This window comes from Pleurodeles waltl, chromosome 4_2 (genome assembly GCF_031143425.1).
Source record: "Pleurodeles waltl isolate 20211129_DDA chromosome 4_2, aPleWal1.hap1.20221129, whole genome shotgun sequence".
NCBI lineage: Eukaryota > Metazoa > Chordata > Amphibia > Caudata > Salamandridae > Pleurodeles > Pleurodeles waltl.
Genome location: NC_090443.1, coordinates 120,163,167 through 120,190,642, shown reverse-complemented (window position 1 = coordinate 120,190,642; position 27,476 = coordinate 120,163,167). Strand labels below are relative to the sequence as shown.

At 46.4% G+C, this 27,476-nt stretch overlaps 1 protein-coding gene across 1 annotated transcript in view; it reads right to left on the bottom strand.

The window, feature by feature from the left end:
• The window catches only part of AVIL (advillin), a 186,220-nt gene extending 159,181 nt beyond the window's left edge, over nucleotides 1-27,039 (bottom strand). The window contains exon 1 of the mRNA XM_069230920.1: nucleotides 26,845-27,039. The gene's annotated coding sequence lies outside the window, so the exon portion shown is untranslated. The remainder of the gene's footprint in view (nucleotides 1-26,844) is intronic.
• Nucleotides 27,040-27,476: the final 437 nt, after the last annotated feature.

Sequence of the window (27,476 nt, the reverse complement as noted above, 5' to 3'; positions counted from 1 at the left end):
GGAGGAGGGGCTAAATAATGGTGCCAGGCTTGCTTAGCACCATTATTTAACGCCTGGGTCAGACCAGGTGTTAGGGGACCTGTGGACCCATTTCCATGGTCAGACACCATGGAGTAGTTCCACAAGTGCCCACGCCAAGCCCCAGGAACACCCCAACCCACACCAGAGGGATACCAGAGGATGGGGGACCCCATCCCAATAAAGGTAAAGTATGTTTTTTTAAGTGTCATCGGGAGCCCTAACTTTGGGCTGCCTGCATGGCACAGGGTGCAATAGCCATGCCCAGGGGACACTTGTCCCTGTGCTAGCCACTGGGGTGGTGGTCATTACTCCTGTCTTTCCTAAGACAGGAGTCATGTTTTTGGCAGTTGTGCGTGAGGAAATTGAGCTGGTCTGGTTAGAGGCATTTTTTTGCCCCTAACCAGGCTGGCGTCATTTTTGGGGTCACAACCTCCTCCTTCCCTACCGCCACCCCCTCCCGGCTAGCGTCATTTTAGTTGACGCTCAGCTTGCGCCATTCCATTAATTTGGTGCCCAGCTGGTGCTCAGGAATGGCGCAAGCTGGCACTATACTTGTAGGTGCAAAATCATTGTGCTTGTATAACATGTACTAAGCGTAAATTAATGCTGTGTACCTGGGATTGACAGAAAGGCAGAAATAGCCAACCTTACCTAATGTTGTGACTACTTAACATGCGATTGAAGAGGTGAAACCTCATTGTGTATGACAGATGTACTATTGGTAAAATATGCAGTACTCTGAAATGTACATACTGAGAGACATTTAAACTTATTAGCAAGGTTTGAACTTCGCATGTTCCAAGCAGCGGAAAGAAGGGCAGGTTTTGTGGTTTTCTGTAGATAATTGGGTTAAATGCAGTTAATATGCCTGGGCTGTTAAATTTATCATTTATGTTCTGTGTTTCATGGTGAAGGTATGTTAACTATAAACTTTTTAAAAAATGACTAGGTGAATTTTCCATGGATTGGTTGCTGAGAATGATTAGCTATTGCCTCAGCTAATCATGTAGAATGACATATGGGTGTGGGTAAAAGCTAAAACAATCACTGGCAAAGCCAATAGGACTCACTTTATTGACCTATTGCCTTGCCAATGTTTTTTGCCTATAGTCTGCAGCATCAGAAAAAAAACGATTTGCAAAGCCAATAGTCTCACCTACATAATTTGAGTGCCGAGCTGTTTGCGTTTTCAATGTTTGTCTTTTAAAAAGGTGAAAGATAAAAACATTTCAGAACACAGGAAAATAAGCAAACATATCTTTTAGTATCTCAGAACTGTAGACTGAATTTAATGTTTTTAATCTTTCTAAATGGCATGGTTTATTTTCTAATATTTTTCAATCAGATAACTCCAAACAGAATTTAAAAAGAATAAGAGAGTGCCAGCTTGCTAAAGTCTAATTTAATTTCCACAAGCTTCTGCCATTTTTGGGTCTCCTGGAGAAGATCTTTGGGCCTCCAGGAGACGTGTCATGCTAAGTACACCTTTTGTCTCAGGCATCAGCTGAGTGCAGCAGAGGACCCTTCCCCTAGTGCTTCAAAAACGTTTGTGTGCAAAAGGTTGTGTTTTCATGCAAAATGTGTAATATAAGAGAAAAAACAAAAAAAGTCCTTAAAGTCTGCTCTTCAGCCATACACCAGCAGAAATATCCCTCTTGCTGTGTGTTTAAAAACAAACTAGGGAGGTCTGGGAAGCGACACAACATGGGCTGAGGGTATTTCAGTGTGGAAGTCACACACAAGGGAAACAGCTACAAAACAAATGCACTCTCATGGAATGCTGAATGAAAAAGAAAAAAGGTAGTTTCCTAATAGTGAGAAGTTGAAGGATACAAGTCAGCTAATCAAAAAGATCATACAGAGGAGGGACAAACATAACAATAGTAAGCCAAGCTATCGAAAAAGAAGCTAACAAATGAGAATGAAAATAAATCCAACCAATGGTAAGTAATGAGAGTGGGCTATAAGCCCACCGTAACGCCCAATAGGTCTTTCATAACTGGACAGCCTGCGCTGTCTGACAGGTGAGACCTAAAAAAATAAAAGCACAATGATAGGTTGATACTTTGTGGTGCGTCATCCTACTGGTGCATGCATGCATCATTGGCATGTGTGCACCACCTTAATGATGATCAACCCCATTTACCAGAGATCCCTTAGAATGAGGAGCCGGGACCTGCAAATCTGCTCCAGGAGGAGTGTGGCTCCTGAGGAAGGCCCGCGGCCTCCTGAGCGTCCTCACCCCACCCTACCAGAGCTGCTGATGATGGAGGCTGTGGAAAGGTGGCGGCCCGGTGCAGGCTGACACTGGGCTGCCATGAGAGGTAACGGGCCCGAAGCACCGCAGTATTAAACAGGAGATACCTGGGCCCATATCTGTGGTAGGTGGGAGCGGGAACCACCCCCCTGGGATGTGGGGGCCTCGTGGATGCCAGGCTGAACCCCTGTCCTGTCACATAAAAGAATCGCCCCATGGAGGCGGTGCAGCAACAAAGCATAGAGGCCCCCCCAGGGTGCGGGGCCCTCAAAGCTATCATGCTAGACCTGGGGACACTCCCATAGAGACACAGAGACCGCAGAGCGAAGGCCCAATTAGTCCACTGGGGGCTTCCGGGTGAACCCAGTGGGAGTGGGGCTGCTGGTGCCCAGACCCAAGGAAGGAAGACCCCGGGTCTCGGGGGGACCCCGGAGGGTACCACTACAGGACATGAATAAACATCTGGGCCCGTGTGATGTAATAAGTGAGCGTGGGAGGCAGAGGATCTACGGGTGCCATACTGGACATTGGCCCCTTCATGGGCCAGACCATCCACATAGTGCCAGCAGAGGCGGCCTAGTAGGTCTACCAGGGGCCTTAACATGTGCCCACAGGGAGAGAAGCTGTTGATGCCCGGAACCAGGGAGGAGGATCCACGGGTCTTGGGGTATACCCCTGACAAGCACAAATACAGAGCATCTGAGGAGCCGAGCGACCACAGCCGGCTGGACAGATCCCATATCCTGGCCCACCAGAGTGGCGTTGTACTAGAAGTAAACAGACGGCCTGTTGTCCTGTTGTGACAGTGTCCCTCTCGGGCGAGGCTTGTGTGACCTACCCCTGGGAACCTTTGAACTGCAGTTGGTGGTCCAGTGGACACCTAGGGAGCTACAGTAGGACAACAAAGGCACCCCTGCTCTGTGAGGCCAGTCCCTTTGGGTCACTGATCCATGCTACTGGACAGCCCGTTAAGACTGAGGGGAATGCTCACCGTAGGCCTAGAAATTGCAAGATGGCCCCTAGAAATGTCCTAGGGCTGAGAGCTGCTGCGGGGTAAAGGCCTGTCAGTCTGTGAGGAAAACTCACCACAGCAGTGGAGCCAACCATCCCACTACAGAATATACTGACGAAGTCACCGAACCCCCCTAGACTGGGATCCCCCAGGCCTCTGAATCACAGTGACAGAGCATTCCAACATGGGAAGGATCAGAATGTCAAACCACCCCAGACAAGTAAAATATCAAGCTACAGGCAGCCACCCTCTGCGGAACATCAGAAGTGTGATGGAACTAGGCCACCCAGTGTAGGGATACAACCGGAGGAGGGCCCCTCTCTGAGGGGCTATTCAAACATCCCATGAAGAGTTGGCACATAATATTGACTCTGTATCCATCGATGTCAACTTGCTGAAGGCTGACCTATGTAAAGGTAAGGAACGAGTGACTACTACCGAACAGTAAGCACCTAACAGCAAGAAGTCAGTACCCTCAGGGACACCTTAGCCCACCTACAAAAGCAGACAACACGTCTAGATAATCCCATGGAAGACTCTGAGGGACAGTCCCACTGGAACAATCTACGTTTCTTGGGGTTCCAGGAGTGGGCAGAGGGAGATTCTGCTGAGCTATTCTTTGAAGACTGGATAACAATAACACTTCTTCCCAAAGGGCTGTCCAGGTTTTTCCCTAATGAAAGGGAGTTTAGGACACTTGCCCCACGAACAAGACCTAGGGAACTGCCTCAGGTGATTAAAGCCCATCTGTTCAATTTTGGCAATAGAGACACAATCCTCCAGAACGCCCATATAAGAGGCCCGCTAATGTTTGAGGGCCATTCTATATCCATCTACCCTGATTATACCCAATGGGTACAGGGAGAAGAGAAAAACCTTTAAACCTGTTAAAAATCAATTGCATGGCCTCAAACTGAAATGCAGCCTCATGTTCCCAGTGAAACTGAGGATCTAATATAAGGGGAAACACTCTTTTTCTTCTCTTCAGATGACACCAATGTCTGGTTAGACTCAAAGGTAAGCAGACCCACTCAAAACTCATCCCAGATGGACTCATCTTGGCCTGCTGTGCGGGACCAGATGTCTCACCCGTTGCACTTTATATAGACACCAACTGAGACGCCGCTTCTTAGACACTAGTGGCACAGGAGAGGGGCTTGAGTGCTTTGGCCTTGCACCTTCCACCTTCCCTGATGACCTAGCCTCTTGCGGCTTGCGGAGTAAAAGTTATAACAGCTCATTGTGTGGGAGTGCTGGTTTTTATTGTTTCTTTCACCTTATTGACATTGGATTATGAGGCGGGATTTGTTAACTCCCATCTTGTTTAGGTTTAGACCGGGTGGGTGGGACACTCAGCCCATGGGATGGGGGTAGTTAGGGGAACTTCTTTGGTGTTCTGTTGTAAGATTGTTGAGGAATTTGGTACCGCCTTGGTATGTCTGCGATTACTGTAAAGGATTGCTGGAGTATACGTGCTGGTGGCTTAGAGATGGACGATTGTTGACTGAGTGGAGCTTGGCTCACTGAACAGAGCATGACTGCTGCTACACATAAATTGATTACCTGGAATTTCGGGGGACTGGTCCAGTTCGGGAAATGTAGATGAGTGTTTGCCTATTTGAAGCATTATAAGATTGCCATTGCATTCCTTTAGGAGACACATATCTGGGAGGACTGCATCCCCAGCCTGCGCAATTGCTGGAGGGGCAGATCTTTGCCACTTCATACTCTGGCTATGCACGAGGGATGCTTATCTGGGTGGCCCTAGGTGTACCGTTTAAACATGTAACCCGCTTAGTAGACCTGGAATGGTGATGTCATACTCGATAAGACCTTAGGTGGGCAGGTATTGTGTTTTATCAATGTTTACGCTCCCAATAACGACTGCCCAGACCTTTTCTCCAATGTCCTGACAAAGGCCGCATCCTTCATTGCTGCAGAAGTGGTACTTCTGGGAGATTGTAATTGTGTCCTGCATGGGGAACTTGACTGGGAACCCCCTCGCCTTAGCACAAAACCTCGGCTCACCGCAACACTACAAGATGTGATAGATGGCCTGAGTCTCCATGACATCTGGTGTGAGACACACACTACTGTGAATCTGTTTTCTTGCTACACTGAAGCGACATTTACTTCTAGCCACCTAGATTACTGCTTTGTGTCCTCTAGACTAGCAGCGGGAATGACCAATGTCACATATTTACCTAGGTACCTCTCTGACCACTACCCACTCTTGCTAAGCTTGGGTGGAGAGCCAGATCACCCAGCCATACCCTTGTGGTGGCTCAGGGCGGAAGCCCTAGCGGACACCCCATTTGCACAGACGGTTCGAGACTCCCACTAGTTCACCGATAAGCGCGGCGCAGCCGCCTGCAGAGCCCTCCATTGGGAAGCCATGAATACCATCCTCCACGTCCCAAGGGGTCAACGTCAATTGGAGCGGGACATCAAGGTTCATGAAAAAAAGCTGGCTCGATTAGAATCAGCACTCCCCTTTGACCCCCGAGTACTGAGAGCATGGTGGACGGTGCACACCGACCTATTGGAGAAACACCAATACACAGCTTATAGACCATGGCTTCCATACGGAGGGAGGTAAAACAGGATCATTGTTGGCAAGACTAGCCCGAAGAGATACCTCCGATCCTATAGTGTTGTCACTCTGTGCTGATAATGAAACCCTGGTACACACTCAGAGGGTGATTAATAAGGTGTTCTAAACCCATCTGGGTGAAGTATATGTTGAATGATCACCTTCACTACCGGAGGCTATATCGGAATTCCTGATAAATATACTGCTTCCTCACTTGGACTGAGATTCCAGAGACGTGCTAGACGCCCCGCTGTATAAAAAAGAGATCATGGTGTCGATAAAACGCCAAAAACGGAAAAAACCCTGAGCAGTGGTGGGCTGGCCACAGGATTTTATCACAAACATACAGATCTCCTAGCTGAGATGCCGCTTGAGGTCTATAATGAGGCATTGTGGTGTGACATGCTGCCTTCCTCCCTACAAGAAGCAGTGCTAGTCATGATTCAGAAACCAGGACATCACATTTCCATCGGCCTATAGGCTGATACCGATACTAAACATGGACATGAAAATCTTCAGTGGAGCCCCGCTGGCATGTCTCGTCCTGCAGATGCCCACTCTGATCCACCTAGACCAGTCAGGGTTTATCCCATGATGGAATACTCTACATAACTTGAGAAGGTTGGAACATGGCTATCACGCCCCACAGCAGATGAATATGTCTTGGTGTTCCTAGACATCAAGCAAGGCTTAAAATCCCTAAATTGGGACTACCTATGGCAAGTACTCTAAAAAATGAGTCTAGGTCCCTGATTCATCTGCTGGATCTGGCTGATTTACTCAGATCCATACGCCCAGGTGAGGTCTGGGAGGGTGCTATCTGACCCTCTGCGACTAAACAAGGGCACACAACAGGGTTGCCCCCTCTCACCACTCTTGTTTGCCATAGCCATGGAGCCCTTAGCGTAGAACCTGAGGTAAGCATTGGGCCCCTGGGACATTATACTAGGGGAGACCACTCATGTGGTCTCCCTCTATGTGGACGATGTTCTTTTATACTTGCAGCAACAACTTGTTCAGCTCCTGTCCTACTAAGCATCATGCAGGAGTTCGGAGAGATCTTGGGTTTAAAATCAGCCTAAATAAATCCAAACTGTTCCAGCTGGGTAGACTGGTAAAGACCCTATCTAAGGATCTCCCTAACATGGGTTTTCCCTGGGAACTCCGGAAGGTCAGCTCCCTTGGGAACTACCATTATCCTGATGGTTAAGATCGCTATCACCAAAATGATATACTTCCTCACTGTGTTATCTTTGCAGAATAAATAGGAGACCATTATCGGAGAACCACTTTCGCATAAAGACTAGTTGAAGGTCCACAAAGGACTGCGGAGGGTCAGTTCCAAAGCCTGCTTTAAACTCATGCAATATAACTTTGTACACCAGACATATCTTAACCCGCAAATGCTACATGTGATCGGTCCCCCGGTGTGGAATGCTGGCGGCGGACTTCCTACACATGGTGTGGTCTTGTTCCTCCTTATCCTCTTACTGGAGAGAGGTGCTGGATAGTATTAATGAGGCCTCTGAATGGGAAGTAGAACTAGAGATTCGACCAATCTTACTGGGGCTGCTTCCTTCACCTGCTATGAAACAACTGAGTAGGAAATTCATCCTCCATGGGCTAGTCCTAGCAAAAAGACGTACAGCCATTGCATGGCTACGGCCGACACCTCCCACCCATGCTGCATGGGCGAGCGATATGGTTGAATAGGCAAGTGCAGAAGAAGTGCGGATGTGCCATGTTCGCAGAGATGACCTCTTAGAGGATGACCTGCGTGCATGGTCGGCCATGTTGTCTGACTTGCAAGAGGCAATGGATCCTCCTGACTCTGATGAAAGAGATGCCTGGTTGATTGGGGACTCTGAGATGGGACACATAAGGAGTGCATCCATCAGGAGACACTCTGATTAGCAAGCTTATGGGATATACACATGGCCACCAGATCTACTAAATAGACTCTACATGCTGACCACTACACAGGCAGACCACGGGAGGGGTGGGGAGTTATAAGGTAAGTTTTTTTTCTGTATTATACAATGTGCTCATGATCTCTTTCAGGTCCTTATCCCATCTGAGCATTAGGAATGACTATGCAAGATGCTATGTGACGATGCTTTTTGTATACAGTTTAGGATGATGTAAGACCTTAGCTTAAACCCACTGGTGCAGCTAATCAACTATTGTTGCTTTGTTGGTTTAGTTCTAATACGTGAAATAATGTATGCCTGAACATGTAACTTGAGGGATGCAATGCTACTTAGGGCCAGATGTAGAAACGGTTTTACATGTTGCAAACAGTGAAAATCGCTATTTGCGATGCGCAAAACCCACATCGTGATGCCCTATTCCCATTTTGCGAGTTGGTAACCTGGTTACCGACTCGCAAAACGGGACTGCGAGTCGCAAATAGGAAGGGGTGTTCCCCTTCCTATTTGTGACTCGCAGCGCGATGCAGGATTCCTTTGTGACCGCGAACGCGGTCGCAAAGCAATCGCAGTTACCACCAGTGTCACACAGTGAAAACATTTTTTCAGAGCAGGCAGTGGTTCTATGGACCACTGCCTGCTCTGGAAAAATGAAACTAACCCGTTTCATTTTTTCATTTTGTAATGCATCTCGATTTCCTTTAAGGAAAACGGGCTCCATTACAAAAAAAAACTGCTTTATTTAAAAGCAGTCACAGACATGGTGGTCTGCTGTCTCCAGCAGGCCACCATCCCTGTGAGTGATGCGAGCGCAAGGGGGTCGCAAATTGCGACCCACCTCATTAATATTAATGATGTGGGCCTTTGCGACCCCCTTGCGACTTGCAGATGGTGTCAGGGACACCATCCTGCATTGCGACTCGCAATTTGCGAGTCGCAATGCAGGATTTTCCTACATCTGGCCCTTAATCCTGAGACCACTGCTGTAAAGGTTATGTGATATTCGTAACAATCCATATAGTTTAGTAAAATTAAGCATACACTCTTACGGATGTTTAATGAAAATTTAAAAAGTGGTTTCTCAAATGTGAACTGTGAAATGACACAAGTCAATCAATCAAAAGGATAGTAAAAATATGTTTAATTCAGGGTAGGGAGAAGCACAAGAGGCAAAAGCTAGCCATCAAATAAAGCAATCAATACTAAGGGGGTCATTCCGACCCCGGCGGGCGGCGGGCGCTGCCCGCTGGGCGGAGACCGCCAGAAGACCGCACCGCGGTCAAATGACCGCGGCGGTCATTCTGACTTTCCCGCTGGGCGGGCGGGCGACCGCCAAAAGGCCGCCCGCCCGCCCAGCGGGAAAGCCCCAGCAACGATGAAGCCGGCTCCGAATGGAGCCGGCGGAGTTGCTAGTGTGCGACGGGTGCAGTGGCACCCGTCGCGATTTTCAGTGTCTGTTAGGCAGACACTGAAAATCATTATGGGGCCCTGTTAGGGGGCCCCTGCACTGCCCATGCCTGTGGCATGGGCAGTGCAGGGGCCCCACGACACCCGTTCCCGCCATCCTGTTCCTGGCGGTTTTTACCGCCAGGACCAGGATGGCGGGAAGGGGGTCGGAATCCCCATGGCGGTGCTGGGAGCAGCGCCGCCATGGAGGATTCTTTGGGGCAGGGGTAAACCGGCGGGAAACCGCTGGTTGCACTTTTCTGACCGCGGCTTTACCGCCGCGGTCAGAATTGCCCATGAAGCACCGCCAGCCTGTTGGCGGTGCTTCCGCAGCACTCTGCCCTGGAGGTTGAAAACCGCCAGGGTCAGAATGACCGCCTAAGTAATGTGCAGCCTCTAAGTCCACTGCAGTTTTTGGTATGTACACAATATGCTTGCGCCTACAGTCAGTTTTGGTGGGTTAGGTTATGTTTTATAACCATAACTTTAACTGTCTTTTTTCAGGGAGATATGGTATTTATTACAAGCATATTACACAGTTGCATCTCTTTAGAGAGCATGGCACCTTACTTACTTAAAATCGAACCTTAGATTCTTCAATAATTGTGGCTGCAATTAACAAAGCAGCATCAAGGTCGACAAAAAGATTTAGTCAGAGGATTTATTAGAGGGTTCAAAATTTGGCGCACATTGTTAATATGGGGTATTCCAACCTCATTTTTCAGTGACCAGTAAAATGAGATTTCCATAGGAAATTTTTCTCAATGCACGTCTGTGAAACACTGAACAGATGGTCACCACATTTTTGTGGAACATTGGCCTTGCAATCATTTCGGTGCCTTACCTAGGTTTGGTGTAAAGCAGTACGGCATTTTGAAGATATAAGGCAAAAGGAGAGGATCTACTGGTAATTGGTGGTGGTAGAGGGGAATAAAGCTATTAAGTAGTTAACTAAAATGTATTTTCATTTGGATTGCTGTGTTATTCTTAACTATGGAGATGTAAATGCTGTTTCTGTAATATACTGACACATTTGTCGATATGTACTTGCTGGGTTGCTATGGTCCACTTTTCATAACAGTTTAAACTCATACTCACTAGAGACTGCTGGATAGATTGGCTATCCATTCAACTGCTAAAAGGCGCAAAGCCAAATGTTCACCTTCATATGACATTTTTGTACAAGTAATGGCTATGCTCATGCATCCCATGGGGGCATGTCTAGACAGACCAGATGTTCTTTTTATGTATCCTGTATGAACGCGCAGCTGTGTTTGAGGAAACCCGCTTTAAAGGAACAGTGTTTGCATTTTGACAACTGTATTTTGTGTTAGGGACAACTAGAAGCTATCCCCATCCAATTCAGAAGTTACACTATTACATTCCATCTGAAAAAAGTCCATGATTAAGCCACTATGTGAAGCCTCTTGGTATTTGTAAATGCTTCTTCATCAACTGGTGAGTTTATGTGTGCACATGGATGAATGCTGCAAAGAGTTAATGGGTGAAAGAATGGATGGAAGAGTGAGTGCAAGGTTGAATAAATGCCCTCATCCATGCAGCTCTCCTTTGACTCAGTCTCATATTTAGCCACTCACCAATCTGGACAAGCAGACCCAGAAAATAGCTAATAGCTGTTGGCTATGAAAGACCTATTGGCTTTGTGTTTTAGCCCTGTTGTAAACCAGCATGGCTGCTGTAAAGCCTGACTAAATGTTAGTGACATAGAAGAGAGTGGCTTAGACGTGAGTGGGGTAGAGTGTTGTGGGGAAGAGTGGAGAAGAGTGTCATTGAGTGGAGTGTTGTAGAGTGCCATGGAGCAGAGTGTTGTTGAGTAGAGTGGGGGGCACAGAGTGGAGGGGCGTCGGTGGAATAAAGTGTCATAGAGTAGAGAATCATAGAGCAGATTGTTGTGGAGTGGCGTAGATTGGAGTAGAGTCATAGAGTGGAGTAACGCTATAGAGTGAAGTGGCATAGGGTTGGGTAGAGTCATAAAGTAGGGTGGGGTATAGTGGCATAGAGTGGACTAGGGTGTCATAAAGTGGAGTGGTTTAGGATGGAGTAGAGTGGAGTAACCTAGAGTGTCTTGGGGCATAAAGTGAAGTAAAGAGTCATAGAGTGGAGTGGCGTAGAGTGTAGTAAAGTATCACAGAGTGGAGTAAAGTCGCAGGGAATGTTGTAGAGTGGAGTGTCGTAGAGTGGAGTAGAGTGGCCTAGTGTGAAGAGGCATAGAGTAGCGTAGAGTGTTGTGTAATGGAGTAGAGTGCCACAGGGTGTTGTAGAGTGGAGTGGCTTAGAGTGGAAGGGCACAGAGTGGAGTAGAGTGTTGTAGAGTGGAGTGGTGAAGAATGGAGTGGTGTAGTGTGGAGTATGCATGGTGTGGTAACGCATTGTCATACAGACAACACATTTTCAATTAAAATGATAATTACATTTGCACATACAGTTTTAGTTATAAAACTATACAGCTCACAAACAATGTGTGGACACGGCAACACCTTGTGTATTGATTTCTTTTGATCGTGTTAAAAAAATTGCTTCAACTACACTTCCAAATTGCAGAAAAAAATGTCCTTCATTTGTACTTTCACAATTCTGATATATTCTGAAATATTTGCACAGTGCAATTATAGGCATTTAAATTTTGTTGTGTGCTAAAAAAAAAATAATTATTTCCCAGTACCAAAGATTGTCACATAAATCCTCTCACTTTGAAGTCAGAGACTGAAAAGTAAACACCAAGCTCCCTCGAAAGACAGAGCATAACATTTGACCTCTGTCTTTAAAAGACAGGAAATGTGACAAGAGAGAAACAAAATTTAAAGATCTGTTTACAGACAGTGAGGACTCGTGGAAGAATACAAGGAGTGATGGTGAACGAGGTTTCCTCCATGGGAGCGACAAAGACGTACAGGACAGCCCAAAACAAATAAAGGCAACTAATAGAAAGTCAGAAAATGTGAGTTACTAACTACAAAGCCAATGGTAACCAATGGCTGGAATGCATTCCAAGGGAAGCTTTTAGAATGTCCACAAGATGTAATTTCACAACCAGACAGCTGTGCTGTCTGGTAGGCTTTGACCTAAAAGCTGAAAACATATTCGTTTTGTGAATGCTCTCTTCGTGGAAGCACGGAGTGAAGTAAAAAATATTGAGAAAAGGAGGTAAAAGAAAGGCGGGAGAAAGAACAACAAAGGGCTGAATGAGAAATGAGCAAGCTTGCATGGTGAAGGGGTGCAGTGGGGAACGAGAACAGACGAGAATGATTATACAGGGGTGAAAGTGAGCAGCAGTTAGTGAGTGCAACTCTGAGTTCAGGAATACATTTGTGAGTGTCTTGCAGTGCATGGGTGAGTACCTACATAAATGTTTGAATGACTGCTGCAGTGAAGAAGTTCCCACTGACAAAGGTGGTAGAACTTGTTACTGCCTTAAGGGTTTTCTGGTAGTCTTAAAGTAAGTAAACCATAGTTCCTTATTGCTCCGCAGATATGCCTGGAGCTGCTCAACACATCTTACAGAGTTGGCAATAGACTTGCATAATGCTCCTAAACTTTTCTGGGATAAACTGTCACTGTCGTGAGAGCATGCAATAGCAGATGGAATGCAACAGTATAAATAATTAACAACTCTAATAGGCACCTCACGCTCCCCCACCATCATCTGGAGGAGACAGCTTCACCTTTCTGAGCAGCACTCCTTTCCTTGCTTCCTGTGTCTGCTCCTTTCTAACGCCAGTACATTCAGAACCTGTGATAAACTGAACTATAGGGCAATGCTGGAGCTACTCTGAGACCTTGGAGTGAGGAAGTGCACTTTATTCTGTTAAATGTTCATTATTGGACACATTAGGTAGGTCCATTGCAGCGGTTTGCAATTGCAGCGAGACCTTGGTGAAATGCTGGAGCAGTAAATGATGTACTTACTGGTGGCGGGAGCACAGTGAAATGCTGGAGCGTAAGTACTTACTGGTGGCGGGAGCACAGTGAAATGCTGGAGCGTAAGTACTTACTGGCGGTGGGAGCACTATGAAATAATGGAGCAGTAAAGTATCTACTTACTGGCAGTGGGAGCACAGTGAAATGCTGGAACAGCAAAGTTGCTACTTGCTGGCGGCAAAGCACAGTGAAATGCCGGAGCAGTACAGTAAGTACATGCTGGCAGCGAAAGCACGGAGAAATACTGGAACAGTAACTACTTACTGGCGTCAGGAGCACAATGACATGCTGGAGCAGTAAAGTAAGTACTTGCTGGCGGCGGGAGCACAATAAGATGCTCGATTAGTAAATTTAGTACCTACTGGTGGCAAGAGCACAGTGAAATGCTGATGCAATAAAGTAACTACTTACTGACAGCTGGAGCAAAGTGAGATACTGGAGCACTACGGTAACTACTTGCTGGCGGCGGGAGCACAGTGAAGTGCTGGAGCAGTAAAGTAACTACTTATTGGGGGGAGCATAGTGAAATGCTGGAGCAATAAAGTAAGTACTTGCTGGCAGCGGGAGCACACTAAAATGCTGGAGCAATAAATTAATTACATAGTGGCAGTAGGAGCACAGTGAAATGCTGGAGTAGTGAAGTAGCTACTTACTGGTGGCATGACCACAGTGAAATGCTTGAGCAATAGAGTAACTATTCACTGGTGATGGAAGCGCAGAGAAATGCTGTAGCAGTAAAGTAACTACTTACTGGTAGCACGAGCACACAGAAATGCTGAAGCAATAAAGTAACTACATACTGACAGCTGGAGCACAGTGAGATGCTGAAGCAGTACAGTAACTACTTACTGGTGGCAGGAACAAAGTGAAATGCTAGAGAGGTAAAGAAAGTACTTACTGGCAGCGGGAGTACCGTGAAATGCTGGAGCAGTATTGTTTGTACTTGCTGGCACCAAGAACACAGTAAAATGCTAGAGCAGTAACTAGGTACTGGCAGCGGCAGTACAGTGAAAATCTGGAGCAGTAAAGTAACTACTTACTGGCCACGGGAGCACAGTCAAATGCTGGTGCAGTAAAGTAAGTGCTTGCTGGCAGCGGGAGCACAGTCAAATGCTGAAGCAGTAACTGCTTACTGTTAGTGGGAGCACAATGAAGTGCTTGAGTGGTAAAGTAAGTACTTACTGGCGGTGGGAGCTCAGTGAAATGCTGGAGCCGTAAAGTAAGTACTTACTGGTTGGGGAAGCACAGACAAATGCTGGAGCACTAAAGTATGTACTTGCTGGCAGCAGGAGCACAGTGAAATGCTGGATCATTAACTACTTACTGGTGGCGAGAGCCCAGTGAAATGCTGGAGAAGTAAAGTAACTACTTACTGGTGACAGAATCACAGTGAAATGCGGGAGCACTAAAGTAAATCCTTACTGGTGGTGGGAGCCCAGTGAAAAGCAGTAAAGTAACTACTTATTCATGACGGGAGTGCTGTAAAATGCTGGAGCAGTAGTGTAACTACTTACTGGCGACTGAAGTACAGGGAAATGCTGGAGCAGTAAAGTTACTACTTAGTGGCTGCTGGAGCACTGTGAAATGCTGGAAAAGTAAAGTAACTACTTGCTGGCAGCAGGAACACAGTGAAATACTGGAGCAGTAAAGTAAGTACTTGCTGGCGGCGGGAGCACAGTAAAATGCTGGAGCAGTAAATTTAGTACTTACTGGTGGCAGGAGCACAGTGAAATGCTGGAGCAGTAACTACTTACTGATGGCGGGAGCACGGTGAAATGCTGGAGCAGTAACTACTTACTGATGGCGGGAGCACGGTGAAATGCTGGAGCAGTAACTACTTACTGATGGTGGGAGCACAGTGAAATGCTGGAGCAGTAAAGTAACTACTTCCTGATGGAGGGAGCACAGTGAAATGCTAAAGCTGTAAAGTAACTATGTACTGACCGCGAGAGCACAGTAAAATGCTGGAGCAGTAAATTACGTACTTACTGGTGGTACGAGCACAGTGAAATGCTGGAGCAGTAAAGTAACAACTCACTGGCAGTGAGAGCACAGTGAAATGCTGGAGCAGTAAATTAAGTACTTACTGGTGGCGGGAGAACAGTGAAATGCTAGAGAAGTAACTACTTACAGTTGGCTGGAGCACTAATTTGACTACTGACTGGCAGCAGGAGCACAGTGGAGTGCTGGAGCGGTAAAGTAAGTACTTGATGGAAACAAGAGCACAGTGAAATGCTGGAGCAGTAACTACATACTGGCGGTGGTAGTACAGTGAAATGCTGGAGCAGTAAAGTGACTGCCTACTGGTGGTGGGAGCACAGTGAAATGCTGGAGCAGTAAAGTAAGTACTTCCTGGCAGCATGAGCACAGTGAAATGCAGGAGTAGTAATGTAGCTACTTACTGGTGGCGTGGGCACAGTGAAATAGTGCAGCAGTAGAGTAACTACTTACTGGCGACTGAAGCACAGTGAAATGCTGGAGCAGTACTGCTTACAGCAGGTGGAGAACAGTGAAAAGATGCAGCAGTAAAGTAACTACTTACTGGTTGCGGGAGCACAGTGAAATGCTGGAGTAGTATAGTAACTACTCGCTGGTGGCAGGGGCACAGTGAAATGTTGGAGCAATAAACTATGTACTTGCTGGCAGTGGGAGCACAGTGAAATGCTGGAACAGTTACTACTTACTGGCGGTAGGAGCACAGTGCAATGCGGGAGCAGCACAGTAACTACTTACTGGCAGTGGGAGCACAGTGAAATGCTGGAGCAGTACAGTAAGTACTTATTGGTGCCTGGAGCACAGTGAAAATGCTGGAGCAGTAACTACTTACTGATGGCGGGAGCACGGTGAAATGCTGGAGCAGTAACTACTTACTGATGGCGGGAGCACGGTGAAATGCTGGAGCAGTAACTACTTACTGATGGTGGGAGCACAGTGAAATGCTGGAGCAGTAAAGTAACTACTTCCTGATGGAGGGAGCACAGTGAAATGCTAAAGCTGTAAAGTAACTATGTACTGACCGCGAGAGCACAGTAAAATGCTGGAGCAGTAAATTAAGTACTTACTGGTGGTACGAGCACAGTGAAATGCTGGAGCAGTAAAGTAACAACTCACTGGCAGTGAGAGCACAGTGAAATGCTGGAGCAGTAAATTAAGTCCTTACTGGTGGCGGGAGAACAGTGAAATGCTAGAGAAGTAACTACTTACAGTTGGCTGGAGCACTAATTTGACTACTGACTGGCAGCAGGAGCACAGTGGAGTGCTGGAGCGGTAAAGTAAGTACTTGATGGAAACAAGAGCACAGTGAAATGCTGGAGCAGTAACTACATACTGGCGGTGGTAGTACAGTGAAATGCTGGAGCAGTAAAGTGTCTGCCTACTGGTGGTGGGAGCACAGTGAAATGCTGGAGCAGTAAAGTAAGTACTTCCTGGCAGCATGAGCACAGTGAAATGCAGGAGTAGTAATGTAGCTACTTACTGGTGGCGTGGGCACAGTGAAATAGTGCAGCAGTAGAGTAACTACTTACTGGCGACTGAAGCACAGTGAAATGCTGGAGCAGTACTGCTTACAGCAGGTGGAGAACAGTGAAAAGATGCAGCAGTAAAGTAACTACTTACTGGTTGCGGGAGCACAGTGAAATGCTGGAGTAGTATAGTAACTACTCACTGGTGGCAGGGGCACAGTGAAATGTTGGAGCAATAAACTATGTACTTGCTGGCAGTGGGAGCACAGTGAAATGCTGGAACAGTTACTACTTACCGGCGGCAGGAGCACAGTGAAATGCGGGAGCAGCACAGTAACTACTTACTGGCAGTGGGAGCACAGTGAAATGCTGGAGCAGTACAGTAAGTACTTATTGGTGCCTGGAGCACAGTGAAAATGCTGGAGCAGTAAAGTATGTACTTGCTAGCAGCGGGAGAAAAATGAAATGCTGGAGCAGTACAGTAACTCTTTACTGGCAGCAGGAGCACAGTGAAATGCTGGAGCAGTGACTACATACTGGTGGGGGGAGCACAGTGAATTGCTGGAGCAGTAAGGAAACTACTTACTGGCAGTGGGAGCACGCTGAAATGTTGGTGGCCAGCCAGGTAACAGGTTCGTCTGAGGTAGTTTTCTATTAGATTTTTTTTCATGACTTCCCATGTTTATTATAAGAAAACATGATTAATGTGGGTACCATGTTGGAAAGGAGCTTTTCAGGGCATTCTAACAGCACAAGATGGCCCTCGTTGAAACATTGGGAGGTGGGACACCAGCCAGTCAGTGGTGCAAAAAGTGTAGAAGTAATCCCAGCTGCTGATACTAGTGAAGATGCTAGAAGCTAGTCGTGCAATGGAGAACTGATGCACGATGGACGTAAAGCGGATAAATGACAGGGGGTGGATGCAAGGGAAGTGGAATGGCCAGAAAAAAAAACATACATTTTTTAAGCTAGTAACAATCATAAAGCAGTACTTTGTAAATTCACTGAATAGATTCTCTAAGAGAGAGAAAGAGACACTTCAATTAAATTGCTTTATATCAGTGTGGGGCCTTATCATGGGGTTCTGGGCCGAGTATTGGGTACTGAGATGTGTCCTCTGGAGCAAATATAATATACTGCTGGTGCTCACTGGTAACAAAGGGCAACAGTACTGGTTAATCCAGTTGAAAAAACTCTTCCTGTTGGCACTAGACTCACCAGGGGTAGTGAAGTCGATCAGTCATAGCTTGCTGTAGGAGGTGTTAGTGCTAGAAACATGACACTCCAAATCAATGTCCATTTTGTGCTATAGGTTCAAATATAAATTTAACATCCATATAAAGGTTAATAAACATGGTGGGTGACTCAGAACTATCTGAATTTATAACATTTGCTAACAAAGTCAAAGGCAATGGAACAGGGGTACAATGTATTGTTGTGTATTAAAGTGGCATTAATATAGCTCCTCTCACCCCTGAAAGGTGTTGAAGTACATTATTGGACTGGTAGCACTCTCCACTCTGAGAGAGTGCTTGATTTGAGAGTTACTATATTGCTGTGGGATCTATGAGGGATCTGGATAGGTTTAGATCCCCGGATCTTTTAAACGAATTGCATTTACAGAATATCAGCCAGGCAATTAAGCGGTTGCCCTAGACATGGAATTCTAGAATTCTCTGTCAACAGCTCAAACTACCAAGCCATGTCCTGTGCTGGGTACAACAGTCAAGGCGGATGTTCTGTGTAATCCTTAAGAGGCCAGTAAGGGACTGGAGAGTGTCCAGGGGGAATGGACTGCATTAAAGTAATCCACGTTACAAGCCGAAATTGTAAGGACGTGTATACTGCTGTAAAGTGTCCAGTCCTGGTGAGGGATGGCAGATCTCTTCGTGCATTGTATCTTTGGCCTCTCAGTAACTGTTGGGTTTGGTTTAGGAGACCTGAGGGTACCTGCATGAATATGAAGAAGCATCCTTGGTCTCCCTGATTATGGGTTGCCATGATATGAATGCTATACAGGCCCACCCTGAGGGGCAGAAAAAAATGCATTGTGTATGTTGTAGGCAGCTAATAAAAATGGTTGTAGGCAGCTGATAAAAACGTCTTATCAGTGAAGCCAAGATAACTAATCTGGTCCACGGCATTTCCAGATGACAGCCATTCATGTAAGTGCTATGATACTTATGGCGCTATGTTTCATTGGTCTCTTGCTTCAACGCCGCACCACTCAGAGGGCTGAAGCCCAGCTGCTATGTATACAGTTTAAAATCAACGAAATTCTTGCCCCGGCAAACCCATCATTTACACGACAAGGATCATGCATGTGTGATCCACGGTCACCGTTTACAGACTAATGTTTTTGTCTGACAAGTCAAGATTAACGTGACTCTTTCGCTAGATGATTACACAATATGGAACTTTATTTTCTAACACGTAGACGTTGCTCTGTGAAAATGTGCATTCCCACATTTTAAATTGCCTTACTCCGTCGTGTGTAGTATACAAAAGTGTCAGTGACTTCGAACGGGGAGTATGTAAATTCATCGTGGCCTTCTCTGGCTTCCACTGGGGTCCTTTGTTACATCGAAAGGGCACCAAAATGAGATCCATTTTCAGTGAAGAGAAAACAGATTTTGATGAGCATGTTGCCAGTCCGCAGGTCCCCGAGCAGCATCGAGTAACACTGCATCGAATTATTTGCAAAGAATTAAAAACATCTGGAAAGCCCCTCACCCCCAGTCCTCCCACACACGCTCCTTTGTTCTGACATTGCCTTTTACACCAATCCCCCATTCTTCACTGGGTCTGCCCTCCCTGGAGCTTAAAGCAGCAGTACGGACTGAGGTTCTGGAAATTTCTGTCCTTTTGCATTGACCAATGAGATTCTAAACCTCAAAAAAAGATTGTTGTAGCAGACTCAGGGCCTGGTTTAAAGTTTGTGAGACGGGTTACTTCATCGCAAAGGCAACTGGGTATCCTCTCTGCCAAACTGAAGTTCCACCCATCTCATTTAGAGTCAGCTGGACCTAAGGTATGTCAGCAGCGGAGACTAGTCCGTCTCTGTCACTGACATAACCTTCTGACAGCTGCGGCCCGTCCTTTAAGGCAGAGGGGCCATGCCCCTCCCCCCCCCACCATTTGCCCCTCCTGAAGAGTGCCTGTCAGGCTGAGCAAAGGTCAGCCTGACAGGCACTTTCATTTTCAGATCAGGCAGCCAGGAGCAGACATGTGTGATTTGAGCAGACTCCTCTCTGCCTGAGCTGAACTTTGATGGGCTGAAGAGGTCACAGCTCCTATGGGCGTGACCTCTTCAGCTCAGCAAAGATGCCTCGAGGCTCTTCCCCTCGGTGACGAGGGGAAGCATCACTCATTGACTCCGACCTGGGCGCTTCAGGTTTAAGCCCAGAAGCGTCCAGGGTGAGTGTCAATCAGTGACACCTTGTCACAGAGCGGGGTGAGTTCAGCAGTCTCACTGACCCCACCCCACTCTGTGATGAAGTTGGGGCTGCTGCCTTCCCTCATTGGCTGACCTAAGGTCCAAGGTCAGCCAGTGAGGGAAGTCAGCAGCCCCAACCCTCCTGGGACCTCTGAAGAAGAGCTGAAAGTAAGTGTGTGTGTGTTTTTTTTAATGAATGTTCGGTGCGTGCGTGTTTGTTTGAATATTTGATGAGTGTTGTGAATGGATGTGCATGTGTGAGTGTGTGTGGATGAATGAGTGTGATTGTGCTTCCCGCCTGCCCCCCTCCCTCCTAAAATTACTGGTCGCTACTGGAGTAAGGAACGTTGGAGGTTTGGCCATTTGACGATCTGGCCAATTTAGAGTAAGCAGTCAAATGGGCAGATTTCACTATCCATCACCCCATTGAAAACCTGGCATTAATAGGAGGTGGAAACTTGTAAAACACCACCAATGCCCCAAGAAAAGGGAGTCATCTTTGAGGGGAGAAAGTCATTGCTTTTTTATCATTTTCAAAAAGAAAATCCCACATTGAGGTTTTGTTTTTGAAAAGAAAAAAAATATGTAGTCTTTGCCGTATGGTTCCATCTATCAGTCTATAGACATTAATCACAATGATGGCAGTGCTTGTCAATGCAAGAGATATCCACTGGGCCAGAGTAAATCCTGTCTGCCAAATTCTAAATCAGGCCCGTAATCATCATTTAAGTAAAGGCGCAAAAAAGGTGTGTTGGTGACAGTGCAGAGATATATGGAAGTGAACCATAACCGAATAAATTAGGTCTGAACGGAGTCAATGGAGTCAGACCTAAGCCAGGCCAAAGAAGGCAGGTTCAAGAACAGCCAATGGTGTCAGAGTCAGTCTCAAGCCCATGGAGACAGGTGCAAGCAAAGTCAATAAAATCAAGGAGAATTCACTTAGACACTTCCGGGAAATATCAATGGAGTCCTGCACACGTCAAGCCCCTGAAGCATGGTACTAGAGAAGCTGAAGAGAAAAGAGACAGGTCAAAGAAATGGAGGAAGCAACCAGACAAAAACGTTGATTATGCATATATCAAATTCAATGAGACCTGTAGAGGTAACACTAGGAGAGTCATGTGTAAGCTGATTTTATAGAATCAAATGCAACCTTTCTGAGCCAGGGTCAGGAGAGATTAGTAGAGTCAAACTGGTAATCAAGCAGAGTCAAATACAAGCTGAATCAATGAAGTGAGGCAAAATAGTTTAGCAAACACAGCTGCGTCTGAGCCGAATCATTGAAGCTGGAGAAACTCAAGCCAGCTTATGGCGTTGTTTACAAGTCAAGGTAATGGATTCAAAGCCAACCTTAGCCAATGCAGCAAGGTGCAAGCCAAACCAATTAAGTGGATTCAAGTCAAGCGAACAAGTGAATAATTGGGTAGAACCAAGCCAATGGGACCAGGTTCCAATGAAACATATGAAGGGACATGCAGGTTAAGCCAATGGAATTAGGTGCAAGTCAAGCCAATTAAATCGTTTGCCAGCTAAACCAACCAGGCTAGACAAGAGTCAAGTATGTAAGCTGCAGGTGAGGCCAGATAAATGGATAGGGTTGGACGAAACGTAAGTCCCAGGAATCAGCTGCAAGCCACGATACCGGAATCACGAGGGCTACAACCAGAAGCAAGCAAAGTCGATGGAGTGAAATGCAGGACAAAGCAATAGAGTCCTACGTAAGGCAGAAAATAAAATGAGGCACAAGCTAAGTTGCTGAAGCCGTGTGCTAATGGAGCAAAATGTAGTTCAAGCCATTAGAGAGAGTCGTCATAAGTCAGGGAATTACAGTTAAGAGCGATCCAAGGCAGTGCAGCGAGGAGAAAGCCAAGTACATACTAGCAAACCCACTGAAATCAGCTTACACAGAGAGGTCAGGTAAATGTCAAACCCAGGAAGCAGGTAAAAGCTAAATCAAAGGAAACTAAGTCATTGGACTTAGCTGAAAACGAGACGATGGGAAACATGCAATGAGTCAGGAGAACACTGAGCAAATAGATGAATGCCAGGCCAGTGGCGTCGCCTGAGCACCGAGGAAATGAACACTACTGGAGTCTGCTGAAAGTCCGGCCAGACCCTGCCTTGCCATGCCCGAGGAGACACGCCCTTGTATGGTTATTGGCGTCACCCAGGGATGTGAATGACACAATCTTAAAACTTTAACCTTCGGCAGTGCTGGAGAATTAAGGAGCCCCCTTTCTGTCCCCCCAAATTGTTTTATTTAGGAGTTGGTACACAGTCAGGACAGGCAGTGCTCGTTTATGGAAGGTTTTATGGAAGACCCGGGACTGTAATCTGAGCTGACAAGAAAGAAAGTCTTCTTGCAGATGTGTTGACTTCTGGAAGAAGTCTCAGTCCCCAGAACTGCTGATTACATTACAAGCTCTTGGACGATAGACACTAAATATCACGTCTCCACTTACTCTTCCATCAGTTTCCGGGCCATTAATGACTCATATTAGCCTGAAATGAATGACTGTGTTTTGTGCAGCAACCGAATAAACAGTATCGTTTGACCCTTATTGTTGTGCATGCTGTGAGGCCACATGAAAAAAAAATTTCAAGAGTAAGTGTGCACTTTATTTAAGTGCTTTACAAAATGCTCATTTCCGCATCTTCTCTAAGTGCCCCCCAGCAAGCGACCACACGAAAGTATATTTCCTATTGCACATTTCAGTGGTTATAATGTTCCTTTGTATTTATCTTGTGTTACCAAGGCTAGTTTGAGTGTCCATATGCAGTTTTCACTCAGGACTAATCCATAGATATCCCAGCGCTTTCACTGTCACTAGGGTGAAGGGATGGGGGGGCGTTCAAGCTCCGCATAATCTGGCAGCATGCTCCTCTACATCCTGGCACTTGCCCTGTATTAGGCAGAGCTGTCAGCTTCCCAAGGTTTTCTGGTACTTGTAGTGCTCAATGTACTCAGTCTAAGATCTTTTAAAGTAGTTATGAGCAGGGCACAATGCCACGCAGTTTTTATGAAGTCCTCTGGTAGATTTATTTTCATTCGTGCAGGTAAATGCTAGGGGAAATACTGGAATTTGTCATACACACATTTCTTTCTTTAAGACAATCATAAATATTTGTAGTTATACCGTTTCATGCTGATGGTGTCAGTACTCTCCCCCTCTAACCATAACAGCTGATGACCACAACTATGTACAAAATCTCAGATTGGACAACCTCGTGCAGTAACCAGCTAAGCAGAGTATACCACAAAAGATACCATACAGGGACCTGTAGATCTGTTCAAAGCTGCCAGCATGCCATAAACTTCACCATCCACCACATTGCTACGCGCTGTGCCCCATAACACGATAACTGCACCTCAGTAGTCATCACTCATGACATAGAAACACTTCCCACATAGAATCAAAACAAAGACAAAATCCTCCCAACCATACATGGTGTAACAGGCACGCACTTTACCACCACTGATTGAGGTAATAAGCACTTTATAGAAGCCGCAGTACAATACAGTATGCTGTACCTGCCAACCTGGGAACATTTCTCACTGTGTGAAAGAGGAGGCAGAGACTCAAAGGTGGGTGAGCTGAAGTTAGGGGCAGGGCTTTCACTCTGGCACAGATTGAGTTGTATGGGGAACACTGAAGGGGGCTGGACCTGGACAGGAAGGTCGCCGTTCCTACCTTGGCTAAAAACATGAAACATTTCTGAAGCATCTCCTGTGGCTGCGAAATCCGCAATGTAATTGCACAACTAACGACCCTCAGCACATGAGCTGGAAACTCTCTCTGAGTAGGGATTTCCGGCTCACCTGGTGCGCAGCTTGTGATAACAGCTCTTCACCAGGTTACCATGCCAAGAGAGCCGATATTGTATGACACTCTGTGGCGTGGCACTGTGTTGGGTGGTAGGTCAGCTAGACACCTCTTTTAAACCCCCCCCCTACACTTGATTGCTTTGTGTGTCCTTGCTGAAGTCATGCTTTCTCGTTGTGTCTCAGTTAATTTTCCACCAAAATATTGAAGTGCTTAGTCAGGCAATATGGGAGCACCGTGGGCTTTGCTTTTTTACTCAACATTGTTACTATACACCCTGTGCAGCTTCAACTAATAGCGCTCTGAATAATCAGTATCACCCTTCAAAAAAACTCCAGGTTTAAATAGGCAAGAAGTAGATCCTTGGTGCAGGGTTGATTCTTAGTGCTAATGTTAATATTATGAGGAATTTATAGAACATGCTTTCATCTCAAAGAGTTCTCTGGGCGCTGAAAGAGTTGCAACTAATAGGCAGGAAGCCAATCTAAGGTGTCAACCATATTCCTTGTATGGCTTCTACGGAATGCTCCAAAAACCAAAGGAGCAGCATGATTCTGAAAGATCTGATGATGATGAAGGAGGGAGCTATCGTGTCTAGAAAGACTGAATAACAATAATAGCGTTTGGAGTCTATCACACCTGAGATAACTAGTATGCAGCTGTCAATAGGCAGAAGTGTATAGTAGATTTAAGACACTGGAATTTATAGGTGCAAGATCACACTACTTATAGCCCTTGAGAACACATTTGAAGATCCTCATCCATTTTTATTCCTGGGCGTTTGACTACCTTACCCTGGACAGGGCAGCTAAAAAAAATGGCGGCCACAAATAGCCACTGCTCTTTAAGGAAGAAGGGGAGTCTATAATCAGGACCTCAGTGTTGTCAGAGTTCAGGTTATGCCAACATCTATTCAGCCCTGAGGAACACCACGTCGAAGAGATGACTCATCTTCTCAAAACGAAAGTTAATTTACCTCGCTCATTTCCAGAATTTTTGAGAGCTAAGTCAAATTTTCGCAATTGAATTTCTAGAAACATGAAGAAATGCCCAACATTTTGTTTACTAAACAGAAAGTGATCGTTTAGATCCTCCAGTGCCATTCTGTGGGACATTTAGTGGAGGGCGGTAAAGTGACAGAGTGTTTCAAGAGCTGCAGGTGCATCTCAGTGGCATAACAAAGGCCCCCGCAGTCCCTGCAGCCCCCGCGGTGCGGGGGTTGGGCGAGCTCCAGCCCCCGCCCCCTTCCGCCCTCCAGGACAGAACACTGTGCACGGGCGGCAGGCCCCTGACTGGCTCCAGGAGGAAGGGGGTCCCTCCGGGTACTTTGCAGGGAGGGGCTCAAGTTTGGTTACGCCACTGGTGCATCCTTTGGACATTCTGCACAGATTTCGCAGCCTGTCTGCATCAATGTTACTGCACGGCGTCTGTGTTGCACATGCAGAAACGATCAAGAAACATTTAATCCCAAAATTTAGAATCGTCCGAAGAGGAAGGTTTTCAGCCAGGAAGTGGTTATTTGGATTTTAAGCAGTGACATTCATGTGAGGTTTGTGCCCCACGCACACTTTTTGATGTCCCTTGCAGTGCTTTTGGGGAATGGTAAGCAGAAGACAAAAATGTGAAAATAAATATATTTGTACATTTCAGGAATGTATTGGTTTATTCCAGGGTGTCCAGCGCAGGTCCAAGATGGTCGGAGCCAAGCCGGGGTTTGAGAAGCCCTACATAAGATGTATTTACAAATAATTAACCTACACAGACTAATTCACATGCTGACTCTCCTGAAAATCCGTTATTACTTTGACCCGTCATGGTTATATTTGATGCTCCTGTTTTTAAAAAAAAGAAGAAAAAATAAGGGTAATCCCAGATGCAAATTAAACGTCCTCCACGCCAGACATGCTTACTCTCAGGGTATTTTACACTAATGGGGCCTCTGACACCGCTTCTGCTAATTTGCCACTGCAGGTAGACTTTATATGGACCAGGAAGAACGCCATTACTCTGGGACCTGCACCCCCCATGAAGTGCTACGTCACCTTTCACTGCCATAGAGTCCTCCCACCTGGCCACTGTTCACCACCACAGTAAATGTCCCTACGTGTCCTCACTCTAACCTCGGTGCAGCACGTGACTTGAGATGAAAAATCTTGCAAATACGCAGAGCTCTGAAGCAATGCTGTTCTCAAACAACCCGCCCCATGTTTCAGAAACGTTGCACTAGCGTGAAAACAGGGCATGTCACGTTGCACTGTTTTGATATTGACGTAGAATGGACTAGAACACATTTTTTTCAGTCCATATTGCACAACATGATTACACCATCAAAAACCGAAGAAGTGGGATGAAAAAACATTTCAAAACAAATATAGCATGTTTTTGCTTACAAGTCGTTTTCTGTCGTATTAAATAATTTAACAAAGAAATAGTGGTCTATGGCTAGCACTATAAAACAAACTACAATAATCTGATGCATCACTACTCTTGATATGCAGCTAATTAAAAATGGAACAAAATTATTGATGAAATCTTAAAAGTTGTGCCACCGTTCACAACTGAAAAATCGAGACATTTTACCATCCCTTTCGTTAAACAACGGAACCCAATAAAATAGTCCGATTGCGAAATCGTTTTTTCCCATTTTCACGATTCCCTATGAGGAAAGGAGCAAAAATATTGAACACAATGGATTGTTCATTTCCATTTGTTTGGCACAAGTGCAAACATTTCAGTGACCTGGCCCAGACACGAAAAGGCACGCCTAAACATGAGCAGCGCGCAAAAGGCGCTTCGATGTCACCCTAACAGCAGATAGGGCACTAAAAGGTGACAAAAACAACAATGCAGCGGGAAAGGTTGAAGAAACAGCAAATGACAAGGGGGCACTCTCAAGTCCTTACAAAGAGAAACCCCGCGAAACTTGCCTGTCCTGAGTGGTTCTAGCGCTCTCCTTCGCCTGCCGCTCGAGTGTGGGGGGTCACCTCCTAGCCGGTCCCATCGGATCCAGCCGGTGTGTGCACGGGTGAACACTCCTCAGGAAAAGAAGAGAGAGAGCGAGGGATCCGGGCAGGGCTCCGGAGCAGGGGATGCTGGCAGCCTGGACCACTTTGCCTCCGCCCCCCAGCGGCCCCCACCCCTCACATCACGCTGTAACCCGAGCCGGGTAGCTGCTGCTGGTACCCGGGAATCACTGCTCCAGAAAATGACATGCTTGCTCGGCCCGCAGCAAGAGCGCTCCTGCCAGACACATGGAGCCACTTTAGTGGTCAGAGCTACAGCGAGGCAGTGCTTCTATCAGACCTGCTTATTTTTATATTTTATTTCAGCATGAATTGTTGCGTTTCCCCCTTGATGCCTGGCCTCTAATCATCTTGTTCTGTTCCTCTCATTAGCGGGTGGCGCTCATGTTTCCTGAGGAGGCCTTTGAAGGCTGTGGTGTGCGGCGAAGAGGGCAGGGCGGGGGAACCTATAATGTGCCTGGTCCTGGGTGGAGACGTGTCACCCGGATAAATGACAGCTTCGAACTAGGAGGCCTGGCCCCAGTCCCAACTTCTGC